The sequence below is a fragment of the Pteropus vampyrus genome, unplaced genomic scaffold (assembly GCF_000151845.1).
Source record: "Pteropus vampyrus isolate Shadow unplaced genomic scaffold, Pvam_2.0 Scaffold329, whole genome shotgun sequence".
Lineage (NCBI taxonomy): Eukaryota > Metazoa > Chordata > Mammalia > Chiroptera > Pteropodidae > Pteropus > Pteropus vampyrus.
Window position 1 is genome coordinate 137,170 of NW_011889110.1, and position 7,433 is coordinate 144,602.

The following is a 7,433-nucleotide window of genomic DNA, read 5'->3' on the forward strand; positions in this document are numbered from 1 at the left end:
ACACATTTTACACCTACTTAAAAGTTAAATTTTAATCGATCATTATATTCATTTTTTAAATAAAGCGCATTCGTCCATCAATTCTAGGGAAACTGTTATATTTTCAAATTCTAAAAATTGATGTAAACTGTAACAAATTCAATGTTATTTTTACCTTATTCTACCTCCATAAATTCAACTACAATTATTTTTCCTATTATTACAATCTCCTACTATTTGAGAACATCTTCAGCTGAAAATATATGTAAAAAGCCAGGCAAGGAAATCCAGACTCACCTGCTTTGTATCTCTTGTCCCCTACAGATAAGACTAAAATATTCTTCTACAGTATAATTCCCTCAGTTTATATTTCTCCACAGTGCAACCCCTACAGCCCATTCTAGAGGACCCAACCCTGAAATGAGAGTCGAGAGACCTCAATTCTAGCCCCAGCTCACAATCCGAGTGTCTATGGCTTTGAACAACTCATTTAACCATCATACATTTCAAAGTTCTCTCACTGGAAAAAAACAAACAAACAAACAAATATTTTTAATACATACTCTTAGGAAAATAATTGAGAAAAGATATTTTAAAGCGACTGACAATTTATCTTTTCTGGAAATGTAATATACTTCTAACTTCTACTACATGTTCAAAAATATCAATACCTAACTGACTGTTTTACAGATCTTGGCTTGTTTCCTAAGTGTATTCCACCCCACCCCACCCCACCCAAAATGCAGAAATCAACCACAGGAACTCCAATTTTTAATTATTAATTATTTGCTTCTCTCCATTCCCTTCACCTCACTCTTTCTCTTTCTCTCTGCCAGTACTAAGCTTGGAATTGAGAGTCCTATAGAATAAAATCTAATTAATCATCCAGCTTCTGGAAAGCAGAATTATTTTATTTTACCACATTTACCATACTATTTAGGGTGACATTTCAACATTCGTGAGTCATATCTCTGATCCAAAGTCCACGACAAATCAGATCAGTCCTGTTTCTGCCCCTCTAGAAACCCACCCTCTGCTGATACCTCTATTAGAGCTCTCAAATACTGATCAGTGGCAGACAAAATGTCCATGTCTACTTCCGCCTAGGTTTAAGTTGGTTTCTAAAGAGTGCTACTTTCCAACAAAGCGACAGACCATGGAGATGAAGCGTCTCAGACTCCTTGGCTCCTGGGCTAAGCACTCACCTGGGACACTAAGAGCTGAACACTGAGGGAAACTGCTGGGAGGAAGTTCACAGGTGCCCCCAGTTGGCTCGGAGACAAACCTAATGAAGTGCAGCAGTGGCTGAATTAGCAATGTGGAGCTGATGGATTCCCCCCAGGAGCTCTGTGCATTAGAGTGTTAATTGCTGTCACCACTCCTAGTCCTCTTATGCTGCCCTTTTCTTCCTTGGTAAGCTATTCTCTCCATCCTCCTCAGCCCACAACAATCCACTGAAGCCTAAGGTCACTCTTAAAAAGTCACTGAAGCCAGTATTCTGAGGTTTTAGGATATCCTCCTCAAGTCCAAACCTGACTTTTATTACTCATGCCCTTATTCTAGTGAGCATGAATAGGCCTGCATCCAAATCCTGTGGAAAACAAAACACAACAATTATCCCCTTAGGCTCCAGGATGCCCTCATCTCTTTTTCGGAAGATAAGAGCATTGTGCTTCAGTCTCCCCAGGTACGTGCAAAGGGACTAATAGACTGCTGTGAGCATTGCAAGGACGGCAGGACACCTCCACACGTCTCATAATACTATTCAAGTTTTTAAAAAAATAACATTGCATAAAAAGATTTAAGATTTCAAATAAGATCCCAAAAAGAAGATGAAGAGAATGTTATGATTTACAGGGGGGGGAAAAAAAGGCAGAGGCAGAAGGAAGGTCATCTGAAATCCTCAACACAGAGTGTTAACTTTCTATGCCTCTTCAAATCTTTAATATTTATGAATAGATTCAATGTAATTTTGATACAAAACAGTAACATTACCACTCTCTGATATATTTATGCTCAGGTGCTCTTTAAGTGAATAATTTATCCATTTATCATCTGCCAAGTAGAATACCAGTAACTCTCAATACCGCCATTTACAGATCCATTCATTTACCCAACGCTCCATCATCACATCAATACTCATTCCTCCATTTGCTCATATGCTCATCCGCCCATTTATGCATTCCATCAGTCATCCACATAACCTATCTATAGCCCTAATGTCCATTAATTACCCATCAAATCCTTATACTCACCCAACGTATCATCCTTCTGCTTATCCACTAATTTTCTCCATCATGGTACCATAGCCTCTGATATTACAGCACCCAATGACTATGACAAAGGTTCTGTGATAGTCCAGGAAATAGAAACTAGAGATGCTTCTCATTCCTCACCTGAATTGCTGAACTCACATAGAATTTTCTCTGAAGAAAGCTAGAACAATTCCATGGCTGTGAAGACTTTAGTCACAGTATCCAGAAGTTCACATGACTACTGTTTTTCTCCACTCATCTGCAGACAGCAAAGTTGAACTCCCAAATTCCAAGCTTTTAACAGGAACTCCACAGCACTCTCAGTTACTCCTGCTCAAAACTATGGGAAATCTTTCTTCTCGTTCACCCTCTATTCTGTACGTTATATTAACTCATTTTGAAACCAGAAGTCCTTATGACTTGGATTAAATTTAGATTTAAATTCTAACTCTAGAAATCATTTCTTTATATCAACACTTACTTTGAAACATGCCATACAGATCCTTCCTTTCCATTATTAATACTGCTTGTTTCTTATTATTTTAGTATTTGTACCTAAGAGCCTTTCGAAGAGTGATAGGCTTCATTCTCCCGACTTACTAAAGCAGAAATTATGCAAACAGAGTCCAACAAAGTGTGTTTTAATGAGCATTACAGGTATTTCGTAATAAAATTTGAATAAAATAAAATAGAATAAAATTTGAAGATACCAGAACAATTCATTCTATAGACCACTTTCATGTTACTATTTCATTACACTTTATTCTACCATTACCAACCTCACAAAGATTTGATCTAAAGTCTCTAATGATTTAATGCCAAATCTCAACTGAGAGTGAAGAGCTTCAAAGTCAACCACAATCTAAGTTCTTCCATGCTTCTCCCATGTGAGCTCCCACCCATCCTTCAATTCTGCTGTCCCCCAAACAGGAAATGCTCTCTCCTCTGCCCAGAAAGGTCATCTAATAGGTGTTTACCTAGAAATTGAATTAGTTTCTTCAAGAAGCATTTTTGACACACACTAATATATACGATCAACATGTATGCTTGGATTTGCAAAATCAAAAAACAAACAAAAAAACCCAAAAAACATAAATATAACAAATTATTCCATCCTAGGCACTATGCATATAATTTGGATAAGTGACTTACAGAAGAGTCGTTTGTTTGACTTAAAATACCTTGGCCTAAAAGTATTATTTGCAATTGTTATAGTATATAGCTAAAATAGCACCTATTTCCCCCATTTCACTTTGTCTGTTAACAGACCTTCAAAGAGTAATTTAGCTTCTTTCAGATTCCATTTAGGTTGTAAAGGAGAAAAAAACACTACTTCTACCTTAAACAAAAAAAGACCAGATAATCTATAAAAACCAGACAAAGCCTCCTTCATGGTGCAGGTCTGGTGAAAGCAGCCACAGCCTCTGCAGTAAGCAGGGACAAACTCCCACCACTGAATCTGTCCTCCTTATGGAACAAAGGCCTGAAGCCACTGGGGAAGGGCAGCAAACCCTGTTTCCCTCAGAGACAGATGAGGACTCATTGCTGAGGGAAGAGAAGAGGGAAAAAAAAAAATTCTCATGTAGGGGGTCCTTGGGGTGGGAAATCACTCTGTGTTCAGACCACGATCCCCATGTCCTCACTCTGTGGCAGAGCAAGAGCACAAAGAAAGGCCCCACCCTGAGGCATAGGGACACAGGGAGAAAGGACCTGCCTAAGACTGAGATAGAAGCAGGACAACAAATAATAATCCCTCATTCTCCATCACCCGCTGAGTGGGAACTGAGGGACAAAGAACAGCTGTTTACCATGGGGAGAGGCAGTGTGGGCAGACACACTCTCTGACAGTCCCATGGGGAGAGCTTAAAACTAAGTGTGGAGCAGCAATACTGGGAAAAACCCTGCAACCGCTGAAGATGCCACCTAAGCGCAAGTAATGCTGGAGAAAACCAAGTGTCGGTGCACTGAGGATAACCACAGCAACGACAAAACTCAATCCCAGCTCAACCATGACTACAATGATCCCCACAATCTCTCCCACCTAACAAGACTACGGGACAAACAGGAGATGTGCCCATTGCAAAGCATAATACTATTTTATCTCAGAGTCTATCATCCTACACACAGAATGTCTGGGTTTCAATCAAAATTAAAAATCAGAGAAAAGAAAAATTACTGTCCCTGGACAAAGCAATTAACAGAACCAGAATCAGATATTACCTGGGTATAGGAACTATCATACAGAGGATTAAAATAAGTCTCACTAATAAGTCACAGGACCTAGAAGATGAATGTCCTGTATAAATGCATGAATAATTTCAGGAGAGAACTGAAAACTACATAGGAGAATCAAACGGAAACGCTGGACATGAACACAGTAACAGAGATGAAGGAGGCTTATCAGAAGCAACAATCAGTGAGGATAAAGATAAGTCAATAGAAATTAGCAAAACTGAAGCACAAAGAAACAATAATGATAAAAAGAGAATATCCAATATCAAACAATCTATAAGACAATCATGCCACCTAACATACATACAATTAGAAAGTCTCAGAAAGTAACTTGAGACAAAAAGAGTACAAATATTTAAAGTGATAATGGAGAGGAAAATTATGAAAGTAATCACAGCACAAATTTAAGAAGTTTAGCTAAAAAGAATAACTAAAAACAAACAAAGCAAAACCTAGACACATCATATTCAAATTGCCAAAAAGCCAAAGTAAAGTAAAAAATTTTGAAGGCAGCCTGAGGAAAAAAGACACCACATAGAGAAAAATAAATATCCAAATCAAATTAGATTTCTTGTCAAAAATGATCCCAGTCAAAACAAATAGAGTGACATTTGAAGTCTTGGAAGGAGATTGGGGGGAACTGTCAACTGAGAATTCTTTATGCACAGAAAAAATTTTTTGAGAATTTAGAAAAAAATAATTTCCAGACAGACAAAAACTAAATGAATTCATTACAAACTGATCTAGACCACCAGAAATGTTAATGGAAGTTCTTCAGGCAAAAGAAATATAATACCACACAGAAAATTGGACCTACACTCAAAAAAAGTGAGGAGGAGAAAAAGGAAGAAGGGAAAGAAGAAAGGATGAGGGAGAGGAGGAAGAATTACCATCACCATCTTGAAGATAGTGAAATTGAAGGCTAACATAAAATTCCTTTAAAAATTTTTAACATACAGTCAAATAATTATCTGATGCAAGAAGAATGTATTTACCAGCAGACTTAATATGTTTATACCTTATGTGAATGTCAAATGTATGACAATAACACAAAAATGGGAGGGAGCAAACACGTAGAATCTGTTTCAAGGTTCTTATGGGACACATGAAGAGATATTGAACCATTTATGATCGACTGTGATTAATTTTAAAGATGTATCATGTAAACCCTAGAGAAACCACTGAAGTTTTTTAAGTGGTGTAAAAATAAGCTAATAGTAATGATAAAATGCAATAAAAACACAATTATTCAAATATCATGTGAGAAATAAAAAAATGAAAAAAAAAACACATGGACAAAAAAAGTAAGAAGACTGTAGAGTAAAATCAGAACAACCATAATTACATTGAATGGAAGTGGTCTAGCAGACACTAAAATTTGAGATTATGAGATTAGATAAAAACACCAGATTTAATTATCTACAAGAAAAGACACAGATATGTAAAACAGATGAAAAAGATATGCCATGAGAACATCAATCAAAAGAAAGCTGGAGTACCTATATCAATATCAGACAAAATAGATATAAGAACAAAATATATTATCAGGGATAAAGAGCAACATTGCACAATGAAGAGAGTCAATTAAGAAGTCATAAATGTATGTCAATCCTAAATGTATATGCACTAACAAGAGGTTTCTAAATTTGATAAAGCAAAAACTGATAGAACTAAAAAAAGAAATAGATAAACCCACAATTTTAGTTGAAGATTTCAGCAACATTTGCTCAGTAACCAAGAGGAAGTACACAGAAAAGTAAGGATATAAAAGACTTGAAAAACACCACCAAACAACCTGATCTAATTGACATTAATAGACCATAGCTGCCAACAGCAGCCAAATACACGTTTTTTTCAAGCTCACTAAAAATATTCACCAAGATAGACTACATTCTGAGCCATAAAAAGCTCCCAAAATACTTTTTAAAACTTGAAATAATACTATGTTTTTATTTTTATTTTTTAATTTATTTATTTAAACTAAGTATGTTTTTAAACAAAAGTGAAATTAAACTAGAAATCAATAACAGAAAAATATATGTAAAACTCCAAATATTAAAAAACTAGGCAATCCACTTCTAAATAATTCAAGGATGAAAAAAGAAAAAACAATGGAAATTAGAAAATATTTTAATTGCATGAAAATGAAAAAAATCAAAAATTGTCAAATACAACTAAAGGAGTATTTAGAGACAAACTTAGATAATGGTATGCTTATATGAGAAAACAAGAAAAGCCCTAAATCAATCGTTTAAACTTCCAGCTAAAGAAATAACAAGATGAACAAATTGAACTCAAAGAAGCAGATGGAGGAACAAAATAAAAATAAAGGCAGAAATGAATAAAGTTGAAAAAGGAAAAATAAAGAAATATCAATGAAACCAAAGACTGACTCTTAAAAGACTGAATTGATAACTGCATCCACATTTCAGAAGTTAGAACTTGGTCCCATGGCCTCACTGCAAGGGAGGCTCTCATTTAGTCTGCATACCAGTTAGAACAAGAAATGAGTTCAATGAAGAACTTGCTAGTAGTCTCTCTGCCACATGCATAGGCTCTGACTTGATCAGGCTACATTTGAAATCATGTGCTTACTTCATACCTCTACAATTTAAAAGAAATCTTTAAAATATTCAAACCCTATGATACAGTAATCAGGGGGATCACTTCATAAACTATGTAAATGTCTAACCAATGTACTATGTACCTGAAACTAATAAAAAAAATGATTGATAATAATAATATTTTAAGATTTTAGCGTCATGCTCTGGAATGCTTGTCAAATGTCTAGAATTATTGCTGGAGCCACTCGCAGAGGGCAGGTGTCCTTGCTGAAGATACTGAACACAAGAACCTCATTTGAGAGGGATAATTTTCAGTGTTACCACACACTCACAAAAACCAGTAATATCTGCATTCACCAGGCAGAGTTTGTTTTACAGGTGTTAGGAAACCTGTGGGACCTCC